The sequence below is a fragment of the Saimiri boliviensis genome, chromosome 3 (genome assembly GCF_048565385.1).
Source record: "Saimiri boliviensis isolate mSaiBol1 chromosome 3, mSaiBol1.pri, whole genome shotgun sequence".
Lineage (NCBI taxonomy): Eukaryota > Metazoa > Chordata > Mammalia > Primates > Cebidae > Saimiri > Saimiri boliviensis.
In genome coordinates this window covers 68,949,765-68,969,303 of record NC_133451.1, presented here as the reverse complement: position 1 = coordinate 68,969,303, position 19,539 = coordinate 68,949,765, and the positions used below count along the sequence as shown (strand labels likewise).

At 43.8% G+C, this 19,539-nt stretch overlaps 1 protein-coding gene across 4 annotated transcripts in view; it reads left to right on the top strand.

The window, feature by feature from the left end:
- The window catches only part of G3BP2 (G3BP stress granule assembly factor 2), an 86,828-nt gene that overhangs the window by 33,676 nt on the left and 33,613 nt on the right, over window positions 1-19,539 (top strand). The gene's annotated exons all lie outside the window — the stretch shown is intronic.

The following is a 19,539-nucleotide window of genomic DNA, read 5'->3' as shown; positions in this document are numbered from 1 at the left end:
TCTGAGTGGACATCCTTTTTGTTGCTGATGAAGTTATTTCTTTCTGTTTCTTAGTTTTCCTTCTAGCAGTCAGGTCCCCCTGCTGTAGCACTGCTGGAGGTCCACTCCAGACCCTGCTTGCCTGGGGATCACCTGCAGTGGCTGCAGAACAGGAAGGATTGCTGCCAGTTTCTTCTTCTGTTATCTTTTTCCCAGAAGGATACCCACCAGATATCAGCCTGAGCTGTCTTTTATGAGGTGTCTCTTTGGTTATATGGGGGTCGGGGAGCTGCTTGAAGAGACAGTCTATACCTTATAGGAGCTCAAGTTCTGAGCTGTAAGCCCTGTTCTGTTCAGAGCTGCTGGGCAAGTACATTTATGTCTGCTGTAGCAGAACTCATAGCCACCTTTTTTTTCCCAGGTTCTCTGTCCCGGGAAGGTGGGGCTTTATTTATAAGTTCCTGTCATTGTGCTGCGTTTTTTTCAGAGATATCCTGCCCAGCAAGGAGGTAGCCTAGTCACAGTCTGCCAGCAGAAGTGTTGCTGAGCTGCCGTGGGCTCTGCCCAGCTGCTGTGTGAACTCCCTTGCAGTTTTGTTTATAGGGGTATAGTTAGAACTGCCTGGGTAATGGCAGACTGCCTCAGTAATGGTGGACTGCCTCAGTAATGGTAAACTGCCGTGGTAGTGGAGGAGTGCCTCAGTAATGGCAGATGCCCTTCCCCCCACAGAGGTGGTCCATCCGGGGTCCAGCTGTGCTTGCTGTGAAACTCTCAGTCCAGAGCATTTCAGATTACTGGGCTTTGTGGGGGTGGGACCAGCTGAACGAGATCACCTGGCTCCCTGTTTCAGCCCCCTGCCTTTTTTTTTTTTTTTTTTTTTTTGAGACAGAGTTTCACTCTTGTTATCCAGGCTGGAGTGCACGGAGTTTCACTCTTGTTATCCAGGCTGGAGTGCAATGGCGCGATCTCGGCTCACCGCAACCTCCGTCTCCTGGGTTCAAGCAATTCTCCTGCCTCAGCCTCCCGAGTAGCTGGGACTACAGGCGTACCACCATGCCCAGCTAATTTTTGTATTTTTAGCAGAGACGGGGTTTCACCGTGTTGACCAGGATGGTCTCGATCTCTTGACCTTGTGATCCACCTGCCTCAGCCTCCCAAAGTGCTGGGATTACAGGCTTGAGCCACCGCGCCCGGCTCAGCCCCCTTTTTATCAGTTGAACGGATAACTCTGACTCCCAGGCGTTCCAGTCGCCAGTTGAAATGGTGCCCAGATTTGTGTGAGTTTTTGCATGGAGACCTGCTGCGCTGGCTGAACAGCCGCACTGGAGAGTCATGGTGCTTTTTTGCCCAGGAATCTCCTGGTCTGTGGTCAGTAAAAATTCATTTGGAAATGCGGTGATCACTCACCCTCTGCGTTTTCGTTGGGAGCTGCAATCCAGAGCTGTTCCTATTTGGCCATCTTGGATCCTATTCAAGATAATATTTTATGATTTTTTTTTTTTTTTTTGAGAGCAAGTTTCACTTTTGTTGCCCAGACTAGAGTGCAGTGGTGTGATCTCGTCTCACTGCAACCTCCACCTTCCAGATTCAAGTGATTCTCCCGCCTCAGCATCCCAAGTAGCTGGGATTACTTGGGAGATTATTTATTAGAGATGTGGTTTCTCCATGTTGGAGCTAGGATTATTTATTAGAGATGGGGTTTCTCTATGTTGGTCAGGCTGGTCTCTAACTCCCAACCTCAGATGATCCCCTCCCCACTCTGCCTCGGCCTCCCAAAGTACTGAGATTACAGGTGTGAGCCACTGCACCTGGCCTGATTTATTTATTTTTTTAAACAATTTTCTCTAAGGTTTTCTGTTCTTGGTGCCATGTATTAAAAAAAAAAAAAAAGGCGGGGCTGGGCGCGGTGGCTCAGCCTGTAATCCCAGCACTTTGGGAGGCCGAGGCGGGTGGATCACGAGGTCGAGAGATCGAGACCATCCTGGTCAACATGGTGAAACCCCGTCTCTACTAAAAATACAAAAAATTAGCTGGGCATGGTGGCACGTGCCTGTAATCCCAGCTACTCAGGAGGCTGAGGCAGGAGAATTGCCTGAACCCAGGAGGTGGAGGTTGCGGTGAGCCAAGATCGCGCCATTGCACTCCAGCCTGGGTAACAAGAGTGAAACTCCGTCTCAAAAAAAAAAAAAAAAAAAAAAAAAAAAAAAAAAAAAAACTCAGCTGACTTTTAAAGGGGATGAAAATAAAGTGTGAATATGTTGAAGAAAAGGGAAGGTTTTCTTCAGCTTGTCTTTATGAGGAATGACCATCTTTAACTGTTTACATGAATACAGTAGAGCATCTACCATGCAGAAAGTGCTGAGTTTAACTTCATGTTACTCTTGTGTGCATGTGAACATGGACCTGTGTTGTGTAAAAGGATTACAGTGATAAAATTAGCAAGCTGCCCATTGGTGTCCACACTCCTGATTTAGTCCTCTTTCCATGACGACGATGATTGGGAACAACTGCTAGAAAGCTGGCAATCGTCTGCCGTGCCCACTTCATTTACACGTCTAATGTTTTTTACCAAGGCCACTGGGCATTGGGAAGTAAAAACAAATATGTGAAGAGAAGAGAAGAATGTAACTCCTTTCTTCACAGCCAGCCTGATGCTCAGCGATGCTTCCACACTCCCAAAACCATGGACACCATGATACTTTGGTGACCACAGCCCACTCGGTGAAGGACTGTTGGCAACCATGGGTGGATCAGGGAGCCGCTGGCTTTCACTTTGAAAAGGAAGAACTGTAACAACTTCAGTTATTCCTTAGGACTAGGTAAGAATAGGTGATCCAGGTGATTTCTGAGAATTCCAGACATAAAAAGGGGCAGCAGGGCAGGAGTTTAGCATGCGCTTTTCATAACCTAGCAACTGCACAGCCAAAACAAACATAGCTCAAACCGCAGTCACATAAATATTAGGGTTTGTTTGGCTCCTCTCTAACTCCCTCAACACCTACTCTCTTAACCCCTTGCAGTCTGGTTTCCACCTCTTTCTCTGAAAAATCTTTTGAAGGTTACCTGCTTTTGGTCTATTTTGCTGTTTGTCTTATGTGTCCTTTCTTCAGTGAGTGGCTGTTAAGCACCCCCTTCTTTAAATTTGTTTCCTTAGCTTCTGTGAAGCTGAAGGATTCTGTTCATCTCAGGTGTTTTTCTGTTAACTTTTTTTTTTTTTTTTTTTTTTGAGACAGAGTTTTGTTCTTGGCACCCAGGCTGGAGTGCAATGGTATGGTCTTGGCTCACTGCAACCTCTGCCTCCCGGGTTCAAGCGATTCACCTGCCTCAGCCTCCTGAGTAGCTGTGATTACAGGTGCTCACCACCATGCTCACAAAAATGATGAAACCCTGTCTCTACTAAAAATACAAAAATAAAAAAATAATTTTTGTATTTTTAGTAGAGACAGGGTTTCATCATATTGGCTAGGCTGGTCTCGAACTCCTGACCTCATGTGATCCGCCTCCCTCAGCCTTCCAAAATGCTGGGATTATAGGTGTGAGCCACTGCACCCTGCTTCAGGTTTTTGTTTGTTTGTTTGTTTGTATGCATCTTTGACTGCCAGGTAGTTGCCTCTTTCCCCTTCCTCTCTTAAATGTGGCTCCTCTATAGGCTTTGACAGTCATCCCTGCTTCTCTTGGCACTTTCTTCTTGGCTTCTGTTTTTGGGAGATTGCTCCCAAATCTCTTTCAAGCCTAGCTTTTTTCGTAAGCTCCATACGCACATTTTTGGCTAATTTCTGGGGAGGTCCAGGTTGACTTTGCTTACCTCAGACTTCTTAGCCCAGCCTCTGCCTTGACCCACTCAGACCCTAGACATCTGGACCTATCACCTCCGGGCTCAGACCCACCCAGTGCAAGACACAATCATGGCAGCATCTGAGAAGGACTATGGTGTATGTGGATCTTAGAATTGAGTCTGATTGCTGCAAATCAGGCAGGCCTGAATGGACCCTGGGGCATCTGAATGGTTGCAGCCACATAGCCTTCCCTCTTAGGGTCCTGGGTGCTGCTATGTTATTACTGCCCAATAACTTCACTCTTCCTCTAGGTCTGATTCCTTTTCTTTTGAGGCCCTGAAATGTTGATTAGTTTTACCATGTCTCTTCCCTGACTATCAAATCCTGTTTTGTTTTTTCCAAGCCCATCAGTGCTGAGTTCCAATCTATAGGGGTTGAGTCTTGTGGCTCTTGAGCCACAGGGCCATTCTCCCAGATATTCACCAGGTCTTGACGATTACTCCTTCTCATAGTCCTGCTTCCCTCTCTGTCTTGCTGTCCCCAGTTTCCTTCGTGTCCTTATCACTTCCTGCTCAAATCTACCGAAAACCCCTTCAACTATTATTTCTGGATGTGATGTCTCAGTCTTCAGCCCATCCCGTCTGCTAGTGCCATCTTAAATCCTTCCTGGAACTTGGTGGATATAAAGACATAGTTTTTTTCTTTGTTTGTTGGGTTTTTTTTTTTTTTTTTTTTGAGACAGTGTCGCTGTTGCCCAGAATGGAGTGCAGTGGTGTGACCTTGGCTCAGTGCCGCCTCCACCTCCCAAGTTCAAGCACTTCTCTGCCTCAGCATCCCAAGTAGCTGGGATTACAGGCAACTGTGCCACCATGCCCTGCTAATTTTTTTTGTATTTTTAGTAGAGACAGGGTTTCACCATCTTGGCCAGGCTGGCCTTGAACTCCTGATCTCATGAGCTACCACACCCGGCCGAAAAATAAAATTCTCCAATTTTTGAAGGGAAAGAAAAAAGGAAAGGTAGCTAACATTTTTTGAAAACCTATTATGTGCTAGGTATGTCTCAAAGTCATACTTAAGTTCCAAGAGATCAGTTTACGCATGTCGCAGAGCTAATAAATGGCAGAGTGAGAATTTACATTTTCAGTTCTTTGTGAAAACCACTAAAATTCTTCTCAATTTGGACTGCATATTAGGATCACCTGAGGAGTGTGTGTGTGTGTGTGTGTGTGTGTGTGTGTGTGTGGTGTTTAGGTAATATATCAGTATATTATATCAATATATAATATGCCTGGAGTTTGGTTCCTGGAGAGCTTTAAAAAAATTTATATACCTATGTTGTACCCCCTGCCAATTAAATAGAATCTGTAGAGGTAGGACTCCGGCATCAGTAGCTTTCAGAGTTCCACAGGTGATTTCAACGTGCAAACAAGTTTAGGAATCACTGTATTTATCCCACAATCCCAGACTGTTGTTGAGTGGTGCTCATACAGAGAAGGTAAGCAGTGAATAATAAATAGGTGGAGTTTGGGGGTGGGGGACTGGCAGAATAAAACTCAGGTAATGTGATTTTCATTAGCTTTATCTTCAAATGAAAATGTACATTTGGGATGGGCACAGTGTCTCATACCTGTGATCCCAGTACTTTGGGAGGCCGAGGTAGGCAAATCAGATCGACTGAGGTCAGGAGTTTGAGACCAGCCTGGCCAACGTGGCAAAACTCTGTCTCTACTAAAAATACGAAAATTAGCTGTGCGTGATGGTGCAAATCTGTAATCCCAGCTACTTGGGAGGCTGAGGCAAGAAAAATCGCTTGAACCTGGGAGGCAGAGGTTGCAGTGAGCCAAGATCATGCCACTGCACTCCAGCCTGGGCAACAGAGCAAGAGTCTGTCTCAAAAAGAAAAAAAAAGAATAAATGAAACAAAACGTACATTTGTACTCATTCTATAGATACCCAGTCTAGGGGTCAGGGGAATAAAAAAGGAGGGACCAGTGAGGCACACTGAGCAATTAAGATTATAAGATAATAGTTCTCCTGTTTTGTTTTGTTTTCGTGGTTTGTTTTTTTTTTTTGAGACAGAGTTTTGCTCTTGTTGCCCAGGCTGGAGTGCAATGGTGCGATCTCAGCTCACTGCAACTTCCGCCTCCCGAGTTCAAGCGATTCTCCTGCCTCACCGCCCTCCACCCCCACTACCCCGAGTAGCTGGGATTACAGGCATGCACCACCACAGTGGGCTAATTTTGTATTTTTAGTAGAGATAGGGTTTCTCCGTGGTCAGGCTGGTCTTATGTTTTGTTTTTTAAAGGGTACAATTCAATGGTTTTTACTGTATTCTTAGTGTTGTTAGTATCACCACATTCAATTTTATAACATTTTTATCTTCCTGGTTCAGTGGCTCATGCCTGTAATCCTCGCTCTTTTAGAGGCTGAGGCAGGTGGATTGTTCGAGTCCAGGAGATTGAGACCAGCCTGGCCAACATGGCGAAACCCTGTCTCTACAAAAAATTTACAGTGCATGGTGGTGCACGCCTGTGGTCCCAGCTACTTGAGAGGCTGAGGTGGGAGGATAATTTGACCCTGGGAGGTGGAGGTTGCAGTGAACTGAGATGGCACCACTGTACTACAGTCTGGGTGACAGAATGAGACAAGAACATTTTTGTCACCTCAGAAAGAAACTCCATACTCTTCAACTCTGAGTTCTGCTATCCCTCCACCCACTCATCCCCAGCCCTTAGGCAACAACTAATCAATTTTTTAACTCTGTAGATTTTCCTATTCTGGACTCTAATGTTGATTTTTGTTTGTTTGTTTGTTTTGTTTTGGAGACGGAGGCTGGAGTGCAGGCTGGAGCGCAGCGGCGTGGTCTTTGCTCACTTACTTCTCCTGCCAAGTAGCAGGACTACAGGTGCCTACCATCACGCCCGGCTAATTTTTGTATTTTTAGTAGAGACAGGGTTTCACCATGTTGGCCAGGCTGGTCTCAAACTCCTGACCTCAGGTGATCCACCGTCGGCCTCCCAAAGTGCTGGGATTACAGGCATGAGCCACCACACCCAGCCAACCTTTGTTATGTTTATTTTTTTACTCTTACTGAAGTATAACATAGTTACAGAAAGAAGCATAAACCCATAAGTTTGCAGATTAATAAAAATTGGCCAACTGAACTCTCCCATGTGACCAACACCCAGATCAGGATTCCAAACCTTCTTGCCACCCCAAAAGCTTCCCTTGTGCCCCACTTCTGACTTTGAAAATGATCAGTTTTGTGCTCCTTTTGAACTTATACCCTTGTAATTCTAAAATATATCTTCTTTTGTGTCTGGTCTCTTTTACTCAACATTATGTTTGTGGGATTTATGCATATTATTGCCTGTAGCCAAGACAGTCTTTGATGGTATTAAATTTGCCCCATTTCCTTCAGAACAAATTATTTGAAAAGCTTCACTGAGACTAAAATTCTTCAGATGATTTATTGAATAAGCCACCTCCCTTGGTCAGTGTAAAAATAATTTGATCCTGAAGGATTTGTTAGGGAATTTAAATTCAAAAGACTGGCATCATTGAGGACAATTGGTAGCATCTTTCACTTGCAGAGCTTGTTGTACAAGTCATTAAATTTGAAGTTCTTAAAAGAGAATAACAACATTAAATTCAAAATGATTTACTAAGAATCACAATAGATTATAAACATTTGACAAATAAGGAGATTGAATTACTTAACTGGGTCTTCTTGGGATTTTTTTTTTTTTTTTTTTTTTTTTTGAGCTGGAGTCTTGGTCTGTCTGCCAGGCTGGAGTGCAGTGGCAGATCTTTGCTTACTGTAATCTCTACCTCTTGGGTTCAAGTGATTCTCCTGCCTCAGCCTTCCCAGTAGCTGGGATTACAGGCATGTACCACCATGCCCCGCTAATTTTTATATTTTTAGTAGAGACATGGTTTTGCCATATTGGCCAGGCTGGTCTCAAACTCCTGGTCTCAAGTGATCTGTCTGCGTTGGCCTCCCAAAGTGCTGGGATTACAGGAGTGAGCCACCACTCCTGGCCTTTGGGAACTGCTTGTGAGTTTTCTTCGCATTATTTTTTTTTTCTTTTACAACTTATATCCAATATCATAGGCCAATCCCTTTCATTGCCTAGGAATGTTTTTTTCTTTCTTTTTTTTTTTTTTTCAGAAACCGTCTCACTCTGTTCCAGGCTGGAGTGCAGTGGCGCCGTCTCGGCTCACTGCTACATCCTCCGCCTCCCAGGTTCAAGTGATTCTCCTGCCTCAGCCTCCTGAGTAGCTGGGACTGACTACAGGCATACACCACCACTCCCAGCTAATTTTTGTATTTTTAGTAGAGATGGAGTTTCACCATGTTGGCCAGGATGATCTCGATCTCCTGACCTTGTGATCTGCCTGTCTTTTCCTCCCAAAGTGCTGGGATTACAGGCATGAGCCACTGTGCCCGGCCTGCCTAAATGTTTAAGAGGAGGAAAGACTAATGAGTAAACATATAGCTTGGGATGATGTAGTGTTTTTACACCTACGAGGAAATATAAGAATATGTCTTCTGAATTATTTATATCAGCAGTCATGGATTGATTGTCATGCTTTTGAAGTATACTATCAAGTGTTTGAAAGTACCGTATAATTTACTCATCGTTTTCTTGGCAATTTCATCCCTCTGCACACTTAAACCATTCTCAAGCTAGTGGGATTCTTGCTAAACATGGCAAAATACTTTTTTACAGAAATATGTTCCCTATAGAATTTCTTTTAATGGCTCAGCCAAGGTTTTTGTTCTTCAGAGCAAAGCACAAGGAGGGTTTTTGTGAATCAGGCCTTACCGAATGTATCTGAGCATTAGGTAAGGCCTGCTTGACGAAACCCATCGCAAGGTGCCTCCGGGAGGGTAAAGAAAAGGGCAGGTGGTGCAGGTTTTGTGCTGTGTCCCCCTCCCCAAAGTAAGTCTCAGTTGCTCACAGAGTGACTGGGGTGTGAGATCAATTATCTTTGATAAAGGCCAGCTAGAACAGGAGCATTGAAAACAGAAGCTCTGTGACTTTAAAAATATGCACAACAAACGCAAAAGCCATAAATATGCTCCCTTCACTAGATACTATTTCCCTGTTTTTGTGTCCAACCTCTATGAATCTTAATGGGCGCTGAGTATGGTGGCTCACACCTGTAATCCCAGCACTTTGGGAGGCTGAGGCGGGTGGAACACTTGAGGCCAGGAGTTGGAGACCAGCTAGGCTAACATGGCAAAACCCCATCTCAGTTAAGAAAGAAAAATATTTAAAAATAAATAAACTCTCTGTTCTGTATTAAAAAACAATTTTTTTTTTTTAAAGAGGAAAGGCACCAGATTCAGGAGGCCAAAGAACAGACCACGAGCCAGCAAAATGAGACGTGGAGTTTTTTTAGGGGGTTACATACAGGAGAGAAAGTCCAGTGGCAGCAGGCTGGACAAGATGTGCCCTTCCCTACAGTTCAGTGGCCACGGGCTACACCACGTAACTGCATGGCCCAGTGGCAGCAGGATGGGAAGGAAAACTGCAGCCACCTGCAAACATTATGCAGTTTATATAGCATTTTCACCTAACAACCTCCCCCAGTATCGTCCACTTGGCAACCTTCATTTAACACGAAACTCGGGGCTTCAATCCCCTGTGTGGCCCATGTTCTAAAGGACAGGCCAGGGGCTCAGTTGTTTCTCATAGACAAGGAGCGTATCTCCAGGTTGGTCACTCCTGGATTCCCTGGCTCAGAGCACACTTTCAGGTGCATCTGTCATACAAGGCCATTCTCAGGGCATGGTTAAGTTATTGCTCTCAGGTGTGTTTACCCTACACCTGTGCCCATAAAATTAGCAATGACGTTTAGCCCTTACATTTGAATCCTCCAAAAATGATTTGAAAAATGTATTTCTAAGCAAATAGGCACAAATCATTCAACAGTTCTACACGTTTCTACGACAAGTGTTGTCTCAGCTTCTGCTGTGACACTTTTAGATCCCACATTTTATAGGAAAGGTCATCAGACCTGTATTAGTTTGTTTTCACACTGCTGCTAAAGACATATCTGGGACTGGGCTGAAAAAGATGTTTAGTGGATTTACAGTTCCACATGGCTGGGGAGGCCTCACAATCATGGTAGAAGGCAAGGAGGAGCTAGTCCTGTCTTACATGGATGGCAGCGGGCAAGACAGAAAGCCTGTGCAGGGAAACTCCTGTTTTTAAAACCATCAGATCTTGCGAGACTTACTCACTGTCATGAGAACAGCACGGGAAAGCTCTATCACCATGATTCAATTATCTCCCAACCAGGTCCTGCCCACAACACATGGGAATTACAGGAGCTACAAGATGGGATTTGGGTGGGGACACAGAGCCAAACCATATCAAGACCCTGCCAGTTTAAAAAATAAAAGTACTGCTTTTATGTTTGTAGGTATATATGTATACATGTATTTAGAGGTGGGGGTCTTGCTATGTTGGGTAGCCTGGCATGGAACTCCTGGTCTCAAGCAGTCCTCTTGCCTCAGCCTCCTCAAGGGCTGGGATTACAGACGTGAGCCAACATGCCCAGCCAAAAGTACTGCTTTTACATGCTTTAAATCTGTTTACAGAGAAAAGTAGGGAGGAAATACAGACTTTATTTATGGAAGTTAAGCCCAGATTTCAAAAACCTAATGTCTTTGTTCACCACAGAAATAGGTATTCTATGATGAAAGTGCTTATTTGCACAAATATTTTTGCTAGACTGTATTTTATTTTTTTCCTAGGGTTTATTATGTACAGTGGGAAAGCTTGAAGAAAACATTTCTCTAAATGCCATTTCCCCTCTTTGTGAGATACCACATGATTGTAAGCCATGCCCAGCTTTGGACTTGATCTTGTGGTAATACTGAACTGCTTGTGGTTGCCAGCGCATGTCACTGCTGCTCCCCACCGCCCACACTTTTCTCTTGCTGTTCCTTCTGCCAGGACAGCTATTGTCAACCACTGCACTTGCTTTGCTGGCTCATTCTTACACCACCCACTACCTTCAAGGCTCAGCTCAGGTGTCATCTCCTCTAGGAATTTGGAGCGTATTGTTAGACATAATTTCCCCATTTCCTCTGTTCTCACTGTACCCTGTATAAATGTCTGTCTGAAACCTTATTGTGTTACAGTGATATTAAAATTATTTTTTGCATGTTTCTCTTCCATTAGCATATGTACCTTTTGAAAGCAAATGATTAATGTGGTTAATTATTTGGCCATCTTTTTGTTTTTCATTTACTGCCGTTTTCCAGATTGTAAGTTTAGTTAAATAATCCTTAATGGAAAACATGTGCAGCTTTGGGAAATGAACACTATCATTATTTTGTCCATTAAAGAAACAATTTAAATGAAGATTCTAACTTTCAGGGTCCTTAAGCACACTGTTAGTACTGAGCAAATATGGACTGGAATATCCATTTTAAAAAATTGTCTCAGGCTGGGCGTGGTGGCTCACGCCTGTAATCCCAGCACTTTGGGAGGCCAAGGCAGGTGGATCACGAGGTCAGGAGATTGAGACCATTTTGGCTAACATGGTGAAACCCTGTCTCTAAAAGAAAAAAAAATTATCTCATTCCCTGCTTTTACTCTGTGTGTGTGTGTGTGTGTGTGTGTGTGTGTGTGTGTGTGTACTCTTCCCTTCTTCCTTAACTCCTTATTGTTCTGTTACACTAGACATTTTTATTCTAATTTTCAAAGGGCAGGTCCTTGTTTATGATATTTACTGTCACTTTATAGATTTGGTTTCTAAATTACTCCAAAGGAGACAGTTTATTTCCACTGAGAACCATGTCTGGAAGCTATGTACCTGTTACCCAATGAAGAGTGATGTCTGGGTTATGACCATAGAATCTAAAAATAATCATGATAGTTTATATTCATATGATGCTTTGTGTGTCAGGCCCTGTGCTGAAAACTGTATATGCAACAGTTCTAACTGCAATAGTGCCTTTTTATCAATGAGGAAAGAAACTCAGGGAACTTAGTAACTTGCCTGGCATCATATAGGTTTTAAATACAGAGCTGGGATTAAGAACCAAATACCACCATGATCTATGTTTTTGGGTTTTTTTTTTTTCTCTTTTTTAGATAGAGTCTTGCTCTGTTGCCCATGCTAGAGTGCAGTGGCACAATCTGGGCTCACTGCAACCTCCACCTCCTGGGTTCATGCAATTCTCCTGCCTCGGCCTCTCAAGTAGCTAGGATTACAGACGTGCGTCACCACCCCCTAGCTAATTTTTGTATTTTTAGTAGAGAAGGGGTTTCACTGTGTTGGCCAGGCTGGTCTCAAACTACTGACCTCAGGTGATCCACCCACTTTGGGCTCTCAGAGTGCTGGGATTACAGGCGTGAGCCACCGTGCTCAGCCTACATCTTTATTCTGAGGACCATTACTGTCCTAGTATAATCTCTTGTATGCTTCCTGCTGAGGTAAAGCCGAGAGAAGTTTTTGCTGCCATGGAGCCAGCTCCCCTAGTTTTGCTAGTCTAGACTCTACAAGAAAGTGGTTACACCTAGAAACATGTGGGTGGAAAATGAGGGCTGCTGTGGACCCTGCGTGAGGGATTGACTGTGTTCTGCTCTAAACTGGCCACGTTAGAAGAAAGTCACGATGCTTTCATTGTGTCTATCAGCTGCATGATTTCATTATGGAGATCTTTCTCCAATGAGAAGTTTCACAACTATCAAAACTTCTAAGTTATTCAAAATACATCATTTCAACATTCAGACAGCATTAAAAATGATTTAAAGAGACAATAATACCAAATATGGTACACACCTAAATAATGTGTGTGTGCTGATGTAAGCCCTGTATTTTCTATATAGTTAACTTTTTACTATCCTGCGTAGTTTTATAACCTGGTGGCTGAAAGAGATTAATAAAACACTTTTGCTTTCAAAGGTACTACACTATTCCTCCCACTTTGAGTTACCCATGGTCAACTGCTATCAAAAAATATTACATGGAAAACTCCAGAAATAAACAGTTCATAAGTTTTAAAGTGCGCACCATTCTGATTAGTGTGATGAGATACTGCACCTTCCTGCATCATCCCATCCAAGATGTGAATCATTCCTTGTCCAGTGTATCCATGCTGTCTCCTCTACCCTCTGGTTAGTCACGTCATATCCTTCTCAGTAGATCAGCTATCCTAGTTTCACAGTGTTTGTGTTCAAGTAACCATTATTTTACGTAATAATGGCCCCAAAATACAAGAGTGGTGACGCTGGCATATTGTTAAATTTTTTCTTTTCTTTTTTTTTTTTTGAGATGGCATCTCACTCTGTTGCCCAGACTGGGGTGCAGTGGCGCGATCTCAGCTCACTGCAACCTTCGCCTCCCAGGTTCAAGCCATTCTCCTGCCTCAGCCTCCTGATTAGCTGGGACTACAGGCAACTACCAGCATGCCCTGCTAATTTTTGTATTTTTAGTAGAAATGGGGTTTCATTTTGTTGGTCAGGCTGGTCTCAAACTCCTGACCTCAGGTGATCCACCCACCTAGCCTCCCAAAGTGCTGGGATTACAGGCATGAGCCACCATGCCTGGTCTGTTATAATTTTTCTATTTTCATTAGTTAGTGTTAATCTTTTACTGTGTCTAATTTATAAATTAAACTTTATCGTAGGTATATATGTCTAGGAAAAAATATAGTATATATAGGGTTTGTTATTATCTGGTATTTCAGGCATCTACTGAGGGTCTTGGACTGTATCTCCTGCAGATAAGGGGGGGAATAACTGTATATCCTTTTCCTCTTCCTCCTGAATTTGACTATATTTTTTTCCTTTTTTTTTTTTTTAGATGGATTTTCGCTCTGTTACCCAGGCTGGAGTGCAGAGGCATGATCTTGGCTTACTGCAACCTCTGCCTCTTGGATTCAAGCCATTCTCCCACCTCAGCCTCCCAAGTAGCTGGGACTAAGGCGCATGCCACCACACCCAGCTAATTTCTGTATTTTTAGAAGAGACGGGGTTTCTCCATGTTGGCCAGGCTGGTCTTGAACTCCTGACCTCAGGTGATCCACCCGCCTCAGCCTCCCAAAGTGCCGGGATTACAGGAGTGAGCCACTGCGCCCTGCTGAATTTGACTGTATTTAAGAGAAAGACTTAGGCCACAGTTTCTTTACACTGTCAAACAACTGAGTATTTGTCCCAAGAAGAGAGTAGGGAATGGAAGGATCGAGGGGAAGCGTGGCTAGCTGTCTATGAAGTTGTGTGGCACTGTGTTGAGGTCCCCTGATTTTGACAGTTTGCCTAGGTTTTATAACAGGAATCATGCACATATATATACTTTGCCAGAAACTGTGCTAAATGCTATAAAGAATCTTCAGAACAATCCTAAGTGGATTGTTTATCCACTGAGGAAAATCAAGGTCAGAAGAATGAACTAATCTGACCAGTGTCACATAATTAGTTAGTGAAGAAAATATGATTTGATCCCATGTGTTTCATGATTCTAAATTTAAGTGGAAGATTTGCTCCTTACCCTGACTTGTTTCAGTACAACTTTCTAACCCCCCTTAGAAGGAAATCTGTCTCTGACACACTCTTTTATATTAACTTAATCTACAAGAGACTGATGAACAAACCACAGGAATTCATTTCACAAAGGGAGATATATGCCTTCCAAAGACATAGAGTATCTGCTGATCAGGCCCCCTTCTCTATGTCACAGTGCTTGGTGAGCATTAAATCAAAGAGGAGAAAACTAGATAACCTTGTGGCATCTCACGTCCAGAGTATAAGGCTTGAAGAATTAAACACACCCTGCAGCCCATTGAGGGCTTGGCTATTCCTGCCTGACAAATATAGTCTATCTTGGACAGTGTGAGGTAAACACTGGTGCAACATTTCCTCTTTTCAAAGTCGTTTTCTGGATTCCAGGTGACTCAGGACAAATACTCCTTATACATTTACATTATCTTTAGTTGTTCCACTTTCCAGGATTATTGTATCTCTTAAAAGCACCTCACTTAGCCTGTGCTTTTAGCTGGCATTATGACTTCATGAGTGCTGAATGGAATCCGTTAGAATTTACAAATTCAGGGTAGGTTGTCTTCTCTTTTCGTTTCTTTTCTTTTCGAGATGGAGTTTCATTCTTGTTGCCCAGGCTGGAGTGCAATGGTGTGATCTCAGCTCACTGCAACCTCCCCCTCCCAGGTTTAAGTAATTCTCCTGCCTCAGTCTCCAGAGTAGCTGGGATTACAGGCATGCACCACCACACCCAGCTAATTGTATTTTTAGTAGAGAAGGGGTTTCTCCATGTTGGTCAGGCTGGTCTTGAACTCCCAACCTCAGGTAATCTGCCTGCCTCAGCCTCCCAAAGTGCTGGGATTACTGGCGGGAGCCACCACACCCAGCCAGGGTGGGTTATTTTCATAATGAATAATCTGATTGTATGTTTTTTTAATGAGATTGTTGCCTCTCAATTCTGAAGAAGTGACTTGCTTAGAATTTGCAACCTTTATTCTCTCAAGCTCCAGTAGCATGTAGAATCTCCTCTACTTAAAGACTTTCATAGATATGATCAAAACAAGTTACATAGCTAAAAATCTACCGCCTATAGTAGTCATTCATATTGTCACACTTAATGACACAAATTGTCAGGCCATTTCATGCACTTTTCTGGATATGAGATGTATTCCACACACTCAAAATGACTGGAGAGGAAAAAAACACTCCTTTATACCCTAACCTGTCCCAGCCTCACAAAGAGATAATGGCTGGAAAGATTGCAGGGAGAAATTAACATTTGATTCTTTCTTTAGGCCATAATAGGCTTTCTCCCCTCTTGCTCTAATATGAGTGGATTCATCCTACTCATGGGAGTAGGTTTCTCTGTGCATTAAAAAGCTTTGTAAAGGAGCCAGTTGCACTAAGAGAGTGCCCTGGGATTCTCAAGTAACATGTTTTCAATCAGTAAGTCTTGCTCAAAGACTATAAAAGTTCATCATTTAGCAGTAGGACATGGTACAGTGGCATGAGTCAGAGGGACTCTGGGCTCTCTTTCTGAATTGGCAATTTTTAGCCTTGTGCAGCTTGCCTACTTTGTGAATTCCTTGTGAAATTGAAATGAGATAATGTTTTTGAAAGTGTTTTGAAAAGTGTAAAATGCTATACAAATTTAAGTTGTTACTTCAGAACAAAGCAGTAGGCAGTCTGTGAACAAGGAATCAGTTGAAAGCAATTGGTGCATGTACTTTTTCAAGAATCAATAAGTGATGATGTTTATTGAGCACTTACCATGTTACAGGCACTGCTAAAATGTGTTGCATGTATTGTCTAAAACTTACAGTACCCTAATAAGGTAGATATTGTTGTCCCCATTTTACAGATGAAAAACACTGAGGCACAAATGTTAAGCATCCTGCCTATGGTGATGTACCTAGTAAGTGATGAGATAAAGCTGGGATTCAAATCCAGGCAGTGTGGTCTGGAGCCCAGAATAATTTTTTTTTTCTTTTTTTGAGATGAGGTCTTGCTATGTTGCCCAGGCTGAACTCAAACTCCTGGGCTCAAGTGATCTTCCTTCTTCATCCTCCCAAGTAGTGGGATGACAGACACACCCCATTATGCCCAGCCAGACTCTTTAAATATTACACTGTTGACAGCATTATCATTTGTTTTAGTCTGTTTGGGCTGTTGTAACAAAATACCTTTAGGTCAAGTGTGATGGCTCATGCCCATAATCTCAACACTTTAGGAGGCTGAGGCAGGAGGATGGCCTGAGGCCAGGCAATCAAGACCAGAATGGGCAATGGGCAATATAATGAGACCCTGTTTACACACACACACACACACACACACACACACACACACACACACACAAACTAGGCATGGTAGTACATACCTGTGGTCCCAGCTACTCAGGAGGCTGAGATGGGAGACTTGAGCCCAGGAAGTTGAGGCTGCAATGAGCCATGATGGCACCATTGCACTCCAGCTGTGGTGACAGACAAAGCAAGACCCAATCTCAAACAACAACAAACTCACCCTTAGACTGGGTAAATTATAAACAACAGAAACTTATTGCTTACAGTTCTAAAGGCTGAGAAAGATCAAAGTGCCAACCCTAGTGAGGGCTTGCTGTGCTTCAAAGATGGTGCCCTCTTGCTGTGTTCTCACATGGTGAAAGGGGCAAAAGCACAAAAGCGTCTAATGAACTCCCTCAATCCCCTTTATAAGGGCACAAATTCCATTCATGAAGTTGAGGCCATCATGGCCCAGTTGCCACCTAAAGGTCCCACCCAGCAGGATGGTGGCCATGAAGTCAGAATTTACTGAGTGTGTAACAACTCACCTGCTGATAATATAATTCTAGTAATACTCTTAAAAATTCACCTGATGGCTGGGTGTTGTGGCTTATGCCTGTAATCACAGCACTTTGGGAGGCCGAGGCAGGAAGATCACGAGGTCAGAAGTTTTGAGACCAGCCTGGCCAACATGGTGAAACCCCATCTCTACTAAAAATACAAAAAGTAGTCGGGCGTGGTGGCGCGTGCCTGTAATCGTAACTGCTCTGGAGGTCGAAGCAGGAGAATCACTTGAAACCAGAAGGCGGAGTTTGCAGTGAGCCAAGATTGTGCCATTGCACTCCAGCCTGGGCGACAAGAGTGAAACTGTCTCAAAAAATAAAAAATAAAAAATAAATAAATAAATTCACCTGCTAATGGTGATTGGGTCTGATTCATTTACTTTGATTTTTCAGTGTTTTGATAAAGGTTCACAGTAAAGGCTTTCGGGTGGGACTGTCACTAGATGTCAAAGGAAGAGCTGGGGTGGTGTAAGAAAACCAGTGGTAAGAAAAGAAGTGGAAGTAATAGGTAAGGACTAGATCAGGTAGGCCCTGTAGGCCATGGGAAGGACCTGAGATTTTGTGTTGCCTTTGAAAGGTTTTGGACTGTGAAAGATCAGGCTGCTGTGAGGAGAACAACCTGTAGTGGAATAACACTGGATGAATTGGGGCCAAATACAAATCTATTGCAATAGGCAATGATGGCCTGGACTATTATAGTAGCAGTAACAGTGATGCAAAGTATTTAATCCGGAGTAAATGTTGTAGAGGGAGCAGAAATTTATTGACAATTCAGCCAGGCATAGTAGCTCACACCTGTAATCCCAGCATTTTGGGAGGCTGAGGGGGTAGATCACTTGAGGTCATGAGTTTGAGACAGCCTGTCTAACATGGTGAAACCGCATGTCTACTAAAAATAGAAAGATGGGAGTGGTGGTGTGCGCCTGTAGTCCTTGCTATTTGGGAGGCTGAGGCAGGAAAATGGCTTGAATCTGGGAGGTGGAGGTTGCAGTGAGCCCAGATTGCGCCATTGCACTCCAGCCTGGGCGACAGAGTGAGACTCCGTCTCAAAAAAAAAAAAAAATTATTGACAATTGTCTGTCAATAAATTGGTGTGAGAAAAAGAGAGGAGTCAAGGGTGACATAAAGGTTTTTGGCCTGAGCCACTGAGAGAATACATTTCACACTGGCCTCCCTGCCTAGTGGCATTGCTTCATGGAGGCTGTGTTTGAGAGGCAGGGAGATTAGGAAACCACTGCAGTCTTCCTAGTAACTCCCTGAACTTGGGCAGAGGCTGTATGTATAGAGAGATGTTTATGAGGTAAAAACTGCCAATTAGAATAGATGAGGGTTATAACTTCACTTACTGGTTTCTACTCGAGCAGGGTTGCCTGAGGCCTGTTTCTGTGTAGCCCTAGAGCTAAACTAAAAATGTTTCTTAAATTTTTAAAGGATGAGAGAGATAGAGGAATATGCAACTGAAACCATACGTGGCCTTCAAAACCAAAAATATTTACTATCTAATCCTTCACTTATCAAACCATTTGCCCACCTCTGCCCTAGATCAGTGGGTTTTTGTGTTTTTTTTTTTTTTTTTTTGAGATATAGAGTCTTGCTCTGTCTCCAGGCTGGAGTGCAGTGGTGCGATCTCGACTCACTGCAACCTCCACCTCCCAGGTTCAAGCAATTGAGTAGCTGAAACTACAGGCGTATACCACCACGCGCAGCTAATTGTTGCGCAGCGAATTCTTTTGTGTTTTTAGTAGAGGTGGGATTTCACCATGTTGGCCAGGATGGTCTCAATCTCTTGACCTCATGATCCGCTCACCTTGGCCTCACAGAGTACTGGGGTTACAGGCGTGAGCCATCACACCCAGTCCAGTGGTTTTTCAAGTGTGGCTTCTGTGCGACCCGCAGAGACCCTTCCCAAAGCAAATGAGAGCGAGGAGTTGTTAAGCCGAGTCCAGGTTTATTGGGGTTTGCGGGCAACTCGAGCGGGAGAGGGAAGAGCTGCACCCAGCAGCTGCCGGAGAGGGTTTTTATAGGGGCGGCGGCCTGTTTAGGCAAGGTGTTGTGAAGTGATTGGTGGCGGGTGGGCATGGGCGAAGGGGGAGTATTGTGGAGTGCAGGGATTGGCTTAGCTTTGGCGGGCTAAGGTGGGGAGTACAGGTGAGGTGTTATGGAGTGACTGGTGGAGGTTAAACAAAGAAGAAGGAAGAGCCATGTGGCAAGAGGGGATGGGCTCCGGAGGCGGTCCGCTGGATGTGGGTCCCGGGCATGGGGAATGGGCCCTTTCTACCTAACAGCTTCTAGAGCAGCAGTAGCACCATCAGCTGAGAATGTGTTAGAAGTGCAAATTCTCAGACCTCTGTTGAATCAGAAATTTAGAGTGGCCTAACAATCTGTTTTAACAAGCCCTACGGGAGATTTTGGTGCACATTAAGGTCTGAGAACCACTGCT